Here is a 14,980-nt window from a genome sequence, read left to right on the forward strand (position 1 = left end):
AAATAATTATCAAAATCTGGGGAGAGTTTTAATTTCAGGCCAGTTCTTTTAAAAAGAATTAGAAGCAGTGTGATTTCTGTGAATTTTAGGGAAAGTTAGGGTACATTTTGGGATTGACTCCTGAATTTGATGGACTGTCACACAAGGATCAAATCAAGCTGAAAGAAATCGAAGTTGTAGCTGTCATGTGGAGTATGACAGCTGTAACTGCAGGGAGGGATGATCCAAATGGCTTGCCTTCAAACCCCTTCATTTTCCTGCTCACTTGAATCTGTTTGGACAACCTCAGGTCATCTGCTCTGTTACCTGCCACAATTACCTGTCATAGAGAATCTAGAGTCAATTTTACAGGGGGAGCAGCATTCCCAAAATATCTCAGTGTTGTTCCAGTGTATGTGGAAGAATCCCCAGGGAAAAAAAATCTTTTGTTCTCTAGGCAGTTCTTTATGAAAAGTTTGAGCTTGCTCACTTAAAGGGTTTAAATGATGTCTGTTTATGCAGCATTTGTATCAGAAAGGATTTACACACAGAATGTCCCCAGGTGGGATGGACACAAAGGCCTTTTTGTGCTGGAGTTTATTGTTTGGTCCCTTTCCTTTGAATGCTTTATCCCAGCATCCCTAAAAATCCATGTCTGTAGGCCAGGTGCAGGCAGGCACCCGGGAACATGGGAAATGTCTCTGACATCCCTGGGGATCAGGATTGCAGGGGTGCAGCCCCTGTCACCGAGCACATGCTTGAAACAGTTCAGGACCTTGAGTACTGAGGGATCTTGGAACAATCTTGGAACAATCTTGGGACACTTTTGCTTTTTCCAGTATCATTCTGCTCTCATGAAGGGGGTGGCTGAAGGGGGCAGGAGGATGAAAGAGCAAGGAGAATTTGCAGGAACAATGTTCATACATTCAGTGGCAGACGAGATTGTCACAGGATGTTCAAAGGCACATTTCTGTCTGATTTTCCTGTTATTAGTGAAGCTAAAATAATTTCTAGTTTCATTTCTAATAACGGTTATAAGGAACGGACCAGATTCCTGTTGTTGGGGTATTTTTATATCTCCCCAAACAGAGCTCTAAGTGGGTGCAAATTACCTCTGTAATTCACAGCTGTAAGTATCTGCATTCCATTATCAGAAATATTTAAAAGAAGAGTTGGTGGGGAAGCACTTGCCTAAGCAGGGCTCACTGCAAATCAATTCTTCCCAAACTTCTACTTTTTTTTTTTTTTTTTTAACTCCTCCTCTCTCCTTCTAGAAAACATTGGAGAGAAGCTGATGCTAAAGAAAGGTTGATTTCCCAGCCCTGGAGACTCGAACTGTGCTTACACCTGAACAGCTTTGGTGAGTGTTTCCCTCGCAGTTCTGTCCCCATGCCTCAGCTGGAACTGTGAGTCTGGGTGGAATCTCTGCTTAGAGCCCTTAAATCCTTATTTGGCTTGTACTCAACACCTCCTCAAAGAGGTGAAGACCAAGATGGGCTGCAATTGCCTTGTTTAACGTGTGAGTGAAACCTGGAGCAGCCTGTGCTGTGACACAGGGGTTTGTGAGCACCCAGGGGTGCTGTGCCCGTGCCAGGTCTGCACTGGCAGCGTCGGTGGCAGCCCTGCCCAGGGACAGCTGTTCCTGGCACGCTGTCACCAGCCAGAGCTCAGGGTAAAGTCAGGTCATCCTGGCCTCACAGCTTGCACATTCTCCTGCTCCAGCTCCCACGTGTGCACACATTCTCGAGGGGATCCCTGTCTGAAGGGGACAGCGTGGGGCAGCTCCAACCTTGTCCACGGGAACAAGAGGGTTTCCTTTGCACAGGAGGGGAGCCAGAAGGGCACGGTGCAGGTTTGTGTGTATTTCTAGGTGGGGTGGGCTCGCTGTACTGGGCTGCATTCCCACCAGAAAGAGCTCAGATCTGTCTGTGGCGTGGGGTGGGGCTGGCTGAGGGCACTGAGCCTCGTGTCTGCCCCACTTGAAGCTGGTCAGAGTCTGAGAGAACAGAAAACAACACAAGATTGCCATCAGCAATCTTCCAGCCTTTGTCAATGGACAGCTCAAAATGAGGAAGGCTGAGTAGCACTGCTCTCCTTCCCAGTGGAGAATAAACTCAGGTAGCCAAGATGGTCACGGGGAGGGAAGAAAAGAGATCCCTCCCAATTCTTGTCTTCCCTATTACATGTACAGAAATGCACATCCAGCTGCTCCAAATGGCAATATTCCCACTTAGAAGTGTTAGCTGGCAACAGCAGTGGGGCAGTGCTAAAGAAATGATGGATCATTAAATTAAAATAAAAGGATTACATTCTTCCTGACAGCCAGGAATGAATTAAAGCCTGTAAGTTCTGGTAGCCAGGGATGATAAAGATACAGAACCACAGATCTTCAATAATGTTGCTGTACACAGAGGTTGCTATTTGAACCTGTAATACCCCAGCTGGCGTGTCTGTACAGTTACAGAGAAGGGGCAAACAGAATAAATTTGTTCTGGGAAAGATGATCAGAACCTGAGGACAGTTTTCCAGATGAGCTGTGTTACAGACAGGCTTGAAAGACAGAGTTCTAGAAATGAGGAAGGTGAGAAAACCTACTCCAAAGAGTCAGTCCAGTGAGCTTCCACTGAAAACTGATTTTTTTTTTTTTTTTTTTCATCCTGGAAATTAACTCTGGGATGCTACTTCTGCATCTGAAGTGTCCAGTGAACCAGGCCTGAGGTTTTGATTCAACCCTTGTTCATGTCTGATTCAGTCAGACTCCCATGGAATTCTGTGGGAAAAATGAGTGATAATCTGTCATCAAAACTCCTGCGGTGTGCATGCACCACAGAGAGAGATCTGTTCTGTGTGAGCCGAGTGCACGAGTCCCTGTAACTTCTGAGCCACTCCGGAACAGTGCAAAGGGATTTCAGGGAATATTCACCATGTGGCTTACATTACTTTTATTCTTCACACACCAGGGCTTGAAACTCAGATGGAAGACAGGTAGAATCTGGCTTTGGAGGGGTCAGAAAGAGAACTCTCTTACCCTCTGGCCAGTGCAGCAAATGTCTGTGGAAGAGAGGGATTACTTTTATGTCACCTGGCCTTTAGGGCCTCCTGCAGGTACCCAGAAGGGCTGTGGGAATGAATGCAGGGAACTGGATGACACTGTCCAGCCAGAGCATTTATGTCTGAATTGATTTCCACGTGGAAATTCGCCTGAATTGCTTTTTTGCAAGATTGTCCTTGTGGGAAAACTCACTCCAGTGTCTGATCATGCTGACCTAACCTTCTGCAGCCTCCATCCTGCAGCCCCTCCTGTTGTGACAGCAGTGGGAAAGGGCTTTGAGACATTGTTTTCTCCTTAAGTGGCACTTTCCTGCTCTTTATCATTTCCCCTTCCTGGGGGCAGTGTAATATTGAGTTGCCCTGGACCATGCCCTTAGCGAGAAGGAGTTAAGTAAGCTGATTCCTGCCTGGAATGAGGGGTGTGCAGCTCCTCTCCCCCACACTCTGCCTGTGCTCTTTATTTCTGCCTGCAGGATTTATGTTCAGCAGCTTTTCTGAGTCTCCTGTGCTGGTTTCAGCTCCAGCTGCTCCCATCTGCACAGGGGGATACAATCCTGTGCTGTGCTACTTCTCCTGAAACAGCAAATTTTAGTGTAAATAAATTCCCACGTGAGAAACACACGAGAGAGAAGGACTTGGAGCAGGCAAGTAGGGAGGTCTTCAGTGTTCCCAAAAATTCCTGAAAGCTCTCAGGGATTGCCTTTTTACAGCAAACACTGCTGAAAACTGGGAAAAACTTGACAAGAACAACTCCACAGACCTCCTGGAAGTGCCCATGAACCACTGATGCTCTACAAAGAATTCAGAGAACTTCACTGGGTGCTGGTTACTGCAAATGAGGAGGGATTATCTATTGCCTTAGAGTCTGGGTGAACTTCAATGACTTAGCACAGAATGCACAGTTTAAAAGAGAAGTTCTAGGAGATACTTTCAATCAATACATTGACCTTGATCCAATTAGAGCATTTCATATATTTGACATTTAAGTTAGACTTAATTTAATAACACAGCTTAGAATATCATTTGAGATCAAATATGCAGAGTCTTTGAATCTTTTATCATCCTTTTAAATCTCTCCAAGCCCTTGTCCGTGCTTTAGCATTCTTTCAGGACGAGGTTGAAGCACATACAGAAATTTCCAATGTTTTATTAGAAATGATTGCTTGTTTCCGTAATGAAATGTAGAAAAAGGTATCACGGTGGCCTAAAAGTAGGGGAGAGACTGTAATATTCCCTATTAAAAATAATAAACACACTGACTCATGAAGGGCTATGTGAGCTCATCATGTGGAGATTAGACAAGAAAAATGCTGACTGAATTCCAGTGGCAGGTACTCCAGCTCTGCAGAGGGCAGAGGTATTTTAAAAAGAGGGCCTTTGTCTGTGTTACTGCTTCTGCTGAGTCTTTTCCATGCAGTACAAAACTATGATGTGCTGTGGAACAAACAAAGAGTGCACAGGAAATGTGGATTTTAAAGAAGTCTCTTCTACACTCCAGGCTTATTTCAGTTCTTGATCATAGTTGATTTTGCCACAAAGCACCCTCTGTTCTGGGTTCCCAAGAGGAGGGAAGAGCTTCTGGCAGCTGTGCTTAGGAAGACACCAGAGAGCTCAGAGGCATCTCTGGCACCCCTGGACCGGGTGCACATCCATCCCTGGGCACTCGGGCCTGCCAGGAGAAGCTGCTTCCCCTGGTCAGAGCCCTTGGCCATGGGAGGGAAGAGAGATCCTTCAGGACATTGTTCTCCTGAAACAAAGGGGAGTGCATTTCAAACAAACACTCTTTTATATGGCCGAACTCCCCCAACTGCCTCCAGACCTTGCACAATACAGGCATCTCTGACTTGGCTGAGAGGATTTTTTAGGAATCGACTTCACAAATTGGTTTTGTTTTGTTCTTGCTGTGGGGGATCGGTGGGAGTGCCACAGCGGAACAAAAGGAAACACTCCTCCAGCCAAACTTCGCTCTCCCAGCCCTGCAAACCCACTCAGGCCAATTCACAAGCAGCAGCAGAACTGAGATAGAATGTTTTAACTCCAGAGATCCCTGAAGTATTGATCTGTGGGCAGGGCTAGGGAGACAGAAAGTGGTTCACTGAGATAGAATGCTTTAACTCCAGAGATCCCTGAAGTATTGATCTGTGGGCAGGGCTAGGGAGACAGAAAGTGGTTCACTGAGATAGAATGTTTTAACTCCAGAGATCCCTGAAGTGTTGATCTGTGGGCAGGGCTAGGGAGACAGAAAGTGGTTCACTGAGATAGAATGCTTTAACTCCAGAGATCCCTGAAGTATTGATCTGTGGGCAGGGCTAGGGAGACAGAAAGTGGTTCACTGAGATAGAATGCTTTAACTCCAGAGATCCCTGAAGTGTTGATCTGTGGGCAGGGCTAGGGAGACAGAAAGTGGTTCACTGATGAAAGCACAGGCCCGTGCTCCACCTCAGGAGCTGCAGTTCAGAGCACACCCGAGCGAGCAGGTTCCCAGCAGTGTCCCCCAGCCCACAGCCAGCCTGGCTCTGCTGCAGGAACAAGGCAAGGGAACACATCATGAGACCCTGCATTACTGAAACCTGCAATGCAAGTGAATGCATCACAATAGGTGTGCCATAGGGTCAGCCCAAATACACAGCGCAGAGAAAGTAACTCAACCCTTCCTCGATTCCCTGGGGTGAGCTGGAACCTCAGTAAATGATCTCCTTATCTGTGGATGCAGAAAGCAGGTTGAGTGTCCCATTTGTACTGAAAAAGTACCTGAAAGGGAAGTTATAGGCACTGTATCTTCCAGTTACTCATCCTTCCTATAAGAACATGAAAAAAAAGATTTGATTAGGCTCTTCAGCATCTCTGTGTAGTCTTTAATCTTCTGATTCCGTTCCTAGGGATTTTCCCTTTACATAACTTTGTATAATGAGGCTCTGAGGAATTAGATAATTTGTTCACCCTATACCAATCTTGTATAAGTTTGATCTTTGTTACTTTGAATATTCAGCTACAGAAGACTTGGGGTAAAGTTCGGGTACTGCCTGAATGTCATCAAGGTATCAGGGAAGACACCGAGTGTGCAGGACTGTGCAAACCCCACGTGGTGGTGGCAAAACACCTCGGGGTGACCCCGAGGAGAGCAGCTGCAGCCGGGTTCAGAAAGAGGCGCACAAGTTCTTTCCTTTGCCACTCAATCGCGTTTGGAGATCACAGAGGTATCTCACGGGGCAAAGGAAGTGCACCCTTGAAAGCAGTTTCGGTGCAGCAGCAGCAGTGCTGGATTAACTCCAGCTCTGTGTGTTGTGCTGCTGCCCGTGTGTGTGAGTGACCCTCTCCTGCCTGGTGTCACTGTCCCTGCCCGGCGGGGCCCAGCTGCGCCAGGCGGCTGCGAGAGGGAGGGCAGAAATCTGTCCCCAGAAGGTTCTGAGCTACAGAAAGCGAGCAGAATTAGGGAGGTGTCACTGTAGATGTTTGGCAGTGAGCGAGCGGCTGATGGATTTACGTTCCGCCGGAGTGGTGTCCGCTGGCACCGCCACCCCGAGGATACCCCCGGCTCACTGCCGGCCTGACCTGACCGGGAACCACACGAGGGAGGTAAAACCGCCGGCTTTCACCAGCCTAGAGCCTCTTCGGGCTCACGGACACAAGGCTGTCCTCGGCCCGACTCCGCGGGCCCCGGCAGCTGCCGGCCGTGCCGGGATGTGCCGGTGTCCCCGCCCGCTTGCCGGGGCTCGCAGGGTGTGACTGCGGCTCCGAACGCGGGGCTGCAGCTCCCTCTGCTGCGGGAAGCGCTCCCCGGCCGCAGCATCAGCGCCGGCACCGGGGGCTGCCGCGGGCACAGCGCCGGGCTCCGTGCGGGCAGCGCCCGGGGCAGCGCCCGCAGCTCCCCGCGCTGCTCCCGGCACGGCCCGCGGAGCTGCTCACCCGCGGAAACCACCTCCAAACACAGCAGGACAAAATGCTCTAACGCATTTTGTACCCTTTTCTGGCTGCTGTTGTGGACACTAATGGCATATCTGGAAATAACGGGTGCCTAAACCCCACAGGAGCTGGTCCGTCCTTAATGCAGTTTCTTTAGTTCAAAGCAGGTTTTTCACACTGTGTGTGTTTATTAGCAGTCCTTTAAAGCACCATTAGTCTCTGCTGTGATTGCTGCTCCCCTTCTGTGGCATTCCAACTGCTGATTCACTGCTAAAGAGCAGGAAAATGTGCAGGAAAATGATGATCAAACACCCGCTCCAGAAAATCCACAGAGGAAATACCTGAACTGAGCAGACACTGAGAGAGAAGGTACTCCACTTCACACTGTGTCAAAATGTCATTTTTACTTCATGATACAAAGTTGGACATGACAAGTGTGTGGTAAAATGACTGAAACCACTTGCCATTAGCCCTGCTGATAACGGCACTAATTCCAGAGGAAGCACTTAAGTAATTCCATGGCGTTTAATAGGCCGGTAATCAACAGTGATTGCAGCTCAGTCTGGAAAGGAGCGTCCCTGATTTGCTACTGTAATGAGATCTGTAGAGCAGCAAGGGGAAACGCGCCCGTGCCCTGTCAGGCTGGGCAGTGTGTGTAGTGAATTAGTTACTGACTGAGCTGGAGAGTGCAGCCTGGGGCTCTGCTGCCGCCGCTGCCACCCATCTCCATCGCCATCCTCTCCATCTCATCCCCATCACCTCCATCTCCATCCATCCGCTGCGCTGTTTCTCACTGCTGAGAGAGGAGGTTCTGTGCTTCCCCATCGACAGCTTCCACAGTGACAGCCACTGTCAGCCCCGTCCCAGGATTTGTGTGCGTGGGAAGAGCACTGGGGCAGCCAGCTGATCAGAGCAGCTCTCTTAGCTCAATTCCCACTTGTCATTTCTCAGTCACTCCTGCCCTGCAGGCCTTTGGAGTGAAGCTTCTTCATGGAACGTCCATATTTCACCACTTCATCATGGAAATGGATGTGAACTCCATCGTATCCAGTGGTGGTGTGTCCCAACCTTAGCTGTCATTTCTTCACCCTTTTGAAGGGGTTACTGAGGGCAGAACTTGGCTCTTTTAGTGCAGACAAGAGCTGTGAGTTTTGTGACTCACATATATTTATTTTTCTTTGCACATGCAGTTATCTTGCATATTTCTGGTGCCAGGCTTTCTGCTCAAAGCAGCTGAGCAAGAACAGAGACATAGAGAGTGGATAAGTTGTATCGCCAGTATAAATTTACAGGTAATTAAGGGAGATAAAAAAAAAACAAACCAGAAATGCAAGTTGGGAAATGGGTCCCCATTCTGTGCCAGGAGTCCTGGCAACGCTAAAGACAAGGACAGATGTTGCAATAACCTGATGCTCATCAGCCAGCAAACTGGGACAGGAATGCAAACAAAGGGGAATATGGTTTGTGGTGGTTCTTGTCACACCTGATCCACTTTCCTGAATGTCCATTCACCTGTGTCCCTTCTCCCTCTGCTGAAGAGAGAGCTCCACAGTGCCAGAGCCTGGAACACATCATGCACGAAGGGCAACTCCACAGGAGTGCAAGGCTGCAATTTCATAAGGGAAAATCCTTCTCTATTCCCAATTACAACTTGCTTTGTCCTTAAGTTTGGGGGTTTATTTATTATTTCCTAAATAAATTCAGTTAAGTAGTTAGGATTTCCCTAGTTTGGAAAATCTCACAGCCTCTTCGAAATTCTGTTATAATTAGTTCAAGACTATCTCCAACTGTTTTCCTGAGAGGAAATCTTTCCTTGGCTGCAGGAATGTTGGCTCCACTTCCCTGGAATCTTTTAGCAGTGTGATATCTCCTGACAGGATGCAGATTTCGGAGTGACTGCTCCAGGCTTTAGCAGAACAAGATACAGGTCTGGGATTTCTGGCATTGCTGCATGTCCTGGGAGCTTTGTCAGAGATTGGGCTCCTTGATTCCAGGGGCTGAACTTTGGCTCCAGAAGTTGTTTTGATGTTCTCACTCTGCTTTTAGGGACACTATCCTATGTTTGAGGAGGTAAAAATAGAACAAAAGCTGTTCAGGATTGTCAAAAAGGACTAAACTCAATACATCAGGACTGAACAAGGCAAAAGTGCAGCACAGTCCTGTCTCCCCAGCCCTCACCGAGCCCAGCTTTTGGCAGACGTCACTGTATGTGATGGAGATTAATGTTTCTCTAATTGTTCTGTTCTAACCTTTACTGCGAAATGCAGGGCTGTCCTGCACATGTGACCTCAGCCTTGCTTTCTGAACTCAAGGAAGTTTTACACGGGTGAAAACGAGGAGCCATGAACTGGGCATTCCTCAACAGTCAGAAAAGCAACAGATGAGGTGCATATGAGCAGAATGAAAGTTCAGGTTCTTCAGTGCTGTCATGTGAGACCCTGTAAAGCTTTGATTTTCTTCCTTTGATCATACCAGAACCTCCTCTCACACACTGCAAATTTTTCTGTAATTTTGTCTGAACAATCCCACTTGAAATCCCAACAAGCACAGATGTTCAGGCAGATTTCAGAGAGAGAATGAATAATGAAAGTTCATTATGTTCTACAATGTCCCATTTAGAGCAGTCAGCTTGCTCTGAGCACTAGTTTGAGCTGCAGTGGGCCCCAAGGCTTTCTGAAGGGGTTTTGGTATAGAAGACAACCACGGGTACTTCTTTCTTCTGCTGCTGGTGACTGGCACGGAAAGGTTTCCTGCTTGGGAAGGTGCTCGGAGGTCTCTGCACTCAGCAGGGAGGGTGTGACTGCCGGAGGTGACAGAAGGTCCTTTAAAACTTCTCCTCCTTCTGCCTGCGGTGGAAATGCCGATTTCTGATGGCAGTCTCCTGTTGCAGGGGATTCCATAGAGAAGCTGTGGCCTCAGGCAGCCCCTGTCGCTGCCGTCAGTGTCCGTCCCCTCGTGGCACTGCCCTCGTGTGCCCACGGCAGCTCTGCCACTGGCTGGCCTCACCCTGAGTGGATCTCATCTGGAAACAGATCAGAAAAAACGATCCATTATGGTAAAATGAGTGTGGAGGAGGCAAAAAGAAGTGAAAATCTCCCCCTCTGTTGTCCCTACCCTAATCCCAGCCCTCCTTGGGCTGTTGTGGTGATGTAGGGAGAGACTCCCTTGCCTGCTGCCATGCAGCATGTGAGCAGCGAGGAAAGAAGGAAATATCCATGGCTTCACTATTTCCTATCCAGGATGTAAGGACAGTCATTTTTTCTTGAGCTTGGAGAATGCAGTTTATAAAGGCACGGTGGGTTTTCTCCCGGGAACACAGTAAATGAGTGAAGGATCTTTCAGTTTTTCTTAGCTCATTGTGGAAAATTGAATTTTCCTGACGTGGGTTTTGCTGGGCAGGGAGGCGGCGGGGAGCAGACGGAGGGTGGTGGGGAGGAGGGCTGTGCTGCTGCAGCTCCCTCAGCGAGCGCAGATCCTTGGAGCGCAGCTCTCGGGGGAACGGCGAGTTTCCCCCCGCCGCCAGCCCACGCGCGTCACGCTGACGCATCTGCTGGCCATCACCCACACGGAGGGAGCACTGCTCTTCCAGCAGGCAAGGACTGCTCCCTTCGCCCTGAGCCTCCACACAAGGCTTTCTTCATTTGCACCGCAGATGTTCCTTCTGTTGTTTCACCTGCGACTCGTTTTGCAACTCGCACTTGTGTCGGGACAACTTGTGCCATTTTCTGTGCCTTTGGGAAGACACTGACTCCAGCTTTTCTGGACTGTGATATAATTTCCACTGGAATTTGGCTTAGTCATTTTGTTTCCTTTTTACTGCTTCAATGTCTTTTCTCTTAAATGCCTTCCTAACATTTACAGAGACCAATATTTATTGTCTGCTCGTGGTTGCAGCGCTGCGCTCGCATTAAGTGCCCAAGGTACCCCACGGGGAGCTGCTGCTCTGATCGTGATGTGCTGTTTGATTGAATTTTTTTCAATGGAACATAAGCAGGCATTTAGGATTCCTACTACATCTGTGAGTGGCCTTGGCAATGCTCAGTGCTAAATCCATCCTGTGCTTAAGCAGTTCACAGTTACCATTGTCATGGTGACCTTTGCTGTCGTCCTCCTTCAAATCTGGCAGGAGATAAAGGGTGGAACAGTTCTGAGAGGCAGAGGAGAATAAAAAAGCTCATTAATATTTCACTGAAGAGTGGTGAATGGAATCACAGTTACTCCCATGAATTCTCTTATCAGCAGGCAAAATGGAGTGGAGAGATCGTGGCACTGGCAGATGTTTTCTTTTAACACCTACTGTTTGATCAGATTTGGGGGTTTAGGAGACGTGTTCTCATTGAACAAGGAGCTGTGCCAAACTTGACCAGCTCCCAGTTTTCCCAGTGGCTGTAGCTGAAGGTTAGAGATACCCAGTGAGTGATACCAGAACATTGCCTTAAGATCTCTCTTCTGTTTTAATTGAAATTGAGGACTGAAGGGAGGCTGGGCATTGTCAAAGAAACATGAACTTTACTGTCTCAGAATAGGATAGCAGATAGGACACTGTCAGGGGCTCAAAGACCAGTGATATCTTCACTGTGAAAAGGCTTCTGGCAGGTCTTTCAGAGGCTGTGATATATGAGACATTAAAATAATAACAGAATCTGATTCAGGAGCCAGCTCAATTTCAGAACACTGTGCTGCTGGATGTTGTCAGGCCCTGGTGGAATGCTGGCACAGGAGTGAATAATACAAAATCTGTAATAAAAGCACTGGTAAAATGGCCAGGAAAACAAAATTACCACACCTTTTCCTATGAAATAAATCTCTTTTCTGTCCCCTAAGGCTTGTTTTCTGCCATTTGTGAGAAAGAAAGGCACATTTTGCCATCTAATGCAGCTTACTCCAAATGAGAACTAATTTTCTCTAGACTATGAAATATTTTGCAGATCCTAACAACTTCAGGAATTCCAGTAGTAAAGGCTTTTAATGGGATACTGAAAATGGAGTTACCTCCCTTAGGCTCAGTGTCTAACAATAGCCTGCTTTTCCAATGCATCTGGCAGCATCTGGGCATGTAATCCTGGGCAAAAACTGTTCCAGGTGATCAGAAATTATGCCAGCACCCCACCCCAAAAATAAAGCCATGATTTTGGGCTTGGACTTAACAGTTTATCTCTCAGGTTAATAACTGTAAGCTAAAGAAAGCTGCATATTTGCATTGATTTTTGCACACATAGCAGTGAAGTTAAATTTAGTTCGTAAAAAAAGGCCACAAAAAATTCTGTGTAAGCATACAAATCAGGCTGTTTTGTGAAGCTCAGTAAACATAAAGGAAGCAGCATTTTAATCAAAATGAGGAATTGCATCCTAATCACCTCTCAGCACATGCATATTTCATAAGTACATGTTCTGCAAAGCAAAGGCTGTGTAAGGAGCTGCTGATCTGTTCCCACTGCTCAGCTCTCCCAGCACAAACCCGGCTGTCTCTGCAGAAACCCAGGAGCCAGAGCTGTTAGTGCGGGAAATGCTGGGTAAAATAAAACACAGCAGCAGCCACGCTGTGGTGAGGAACACGGCGCGCTCTGCTCCCTGGAATCTGCAGGGCACAAGCACCCGGGTCCCTCTGGGCCCCCAGATAATGCTGCCATGAGGGGCCTGGGCTCCCTTGGGTGTGCCCAGGGCCGGGGCACTGGGGGTCCCCAGCGATGGCAGTTTTACCAACAGAGACACTGATGGAGCCTCCACCTCCCTGTGAACGGAGTCCAGCTTGTCATCAGGCCCAGGGAATAAGATAAACACGTGAATTGAAAATGAAATCAGTGTTTGAAAATACTCGGGCTTCTTCTCAAGCATCAGTTCTTTTATCTTTCTCTGAAACCTTCATCTCTGAGGCAGTGAGCCATGGTTTCCATCCAGGCTGAAGAAAGATGTTTCTGGCAAGGCTTTCCCTAGTCCCTGGTATCCTGCTGACACACTCTGTCCAGCTTGTGCTGGCACTAAGCCTGGCTTCTGCAGTCTCTGTCACAATCTGGGTCTCAGAAACCGCAGATCAGAGAGGCTGGAACTGTCCCTGCAGTTGAAAGGCTGTTTGCTAAGTGTGATTTTATCGTGTTTGGGAGGTTTCCCCTCACTATCTCATTAAAATATTCATGAGTTCTTTCTCTTGACTGGAATCATGAATAAGTGCTTGATGTCAGTGGCGTAGCTCTGCCCTTCCTTTCTGGATGGATCTTTCAATATTCCACGTTCCCAGTCTGAAACCCCCTAACCAGGGAGCAGCCCCAGGGCAGAGCTTTGTGCTGTCAGGCGTTCATCCCTGAGCATCCCCTCCTCGGACACACGTGGGGCTCTCCCCTGCGGAGGGGAGACACTGACCCTGCCGGGGCCCTTCCCAAGGGAGATTCCCAGGAATTACAGCTGCTGGCAGCCCTGGAGCCCCGGCCGGAGGGTTCCCCATCAAATGCAGGGTGCGGGTACGAGCAGGGCTAACCAGCACTGTTCTTACACAAGTTCCTGGTCCTCTAGAGGCAGAATTTGGTCCCAGAGCTTTCAGCCTGTCATTAAAGCTCGATTTGATCACAGCTCCTGGGGCTGAATTTCCCGATCTGCTCCCTCTGCCGTCCTTGGAGCTGAGTGGGAGAGGTGATGGGGAAGCAAGGATGGAGCAATGAAGGGCTGAGAAACCCACGGCAGAGCTCTTGGGAATACACAGCAGGCAGGGAAATGTGCAGTTTTACACATGCCTCTTGCAGCCATTCATTTTATTACTATTGGAGAAAGTTCCATATACACAGCTGATTTTCTGCTGCTTCCACATGGGGTCACAGCTGGGTCACTCCAAGCATCTGACATCTTCTTTTTTTTATTCCCTCCCTTCAGAAAGGGATAACAGTTTCTTCAGCAGTTTGGATTCTTCATTTAACCCTCCCTGTGCAGTCTCCCTCACTGACACACTGGGTTACAAGTGTCCTACAGCTGCTACAGCAACACAGCAAACCCAAAATCGCTCACCTGGTGCTGTTCCGTGAGTTCCATCCCCAGCCTCCTGGCTCTGTGTGAAGCAAGGCCAGAGGGGAGCTCCCATCTCAATGGATCTTCTCTTTGGGACCATTCCTGAGCGAGAATTCACAGCAGGATAAGGAACAAATCCATGGACAGGGAAGGACAGTTCTGGTGCTGGGACCTCCCAGCATGCAGGGGGCTGCTGGCACAGAAGGAGGGACAGGCACTAAGGAATGCCCAGCTTCCTGCCTGCCTGGCACAGTCCTGCCAAGGACACAACCACGGTGCCTCCTCCTGCCCCAGGCTTCTGCACCATCATCACCTGGCCTTTGGCACAGCTCTGTTACTCCATTCTAGCCCTGCTTCTTTAGAAAATTCGGGACACGGGGTCAGTGATACCTGCAGGAAATCTTCACCACACTGTAATTATGATAAAAGCTGCCACGGAGAGTGGCAAGGTGCAGCTCAGATCATGGATACACTGCGCGAGGAGACAAACCGAGTCACTGCCTTGAACGGGCAGGCAATAAGTGCGCCTTTCTTCCCCAAAACACTGATGGACATCTCCTTCCAAACACAACCAGGAGGCACAGGATGGGCTGGCTGCTCTGCCCGCAGTGTCAGAAAGCTACAGAGGAAGAAAGGGAGCAGGGGCAGGGGAACGTGTGAGGAGGAAGATCCTGAGGGAACTTGCAGGAAGTTCATGTTGCTCTTGCCGTCGGGGCAGGTGTGATGGCTTCAGGGCACAGCAAAGCAGTTTTGCAGCTCCTGATGAGGCTGGGCTTGGGGAGGTGCGAGGAATGAAAGCTTTCAGAGCCCAGGCTGAGCTGAGCGAGCGGAGGGCAGATGCCAGCGGGCTGCCTGCCACAGGTCCCTGCTGTGCCCGGGGTGGCCCTGAGCGTGTCCGGGCCATCCGGGTGCCCGCGGGGCGGCAGCGCTGCAGGGCAGACAGCCCGTCCTGCATCCCCGTCAGCCTGCAGGGAATGCGAGAGCTGCAGCCCGTGTGCCCCCCGGAGCGGCTCGGGACCCCGGGGAGTGACATCCTCGGACCCAGGGGAGTGAC

The sequence above is a fragment of the Hirundo rustica genome, chromosome 10 (assembly GCF_015227805.2).
Source record: "Hirundo rustica isolate bHirRus1 chromosome 10, bHirRus1.pri.v3, whole genome shotgun sequence".
NCBI lineage: Eukaryota > Metazoa > Chordata > Aves > Passeriformes > Hirundinidae > Hirundo > Hirundo rustica.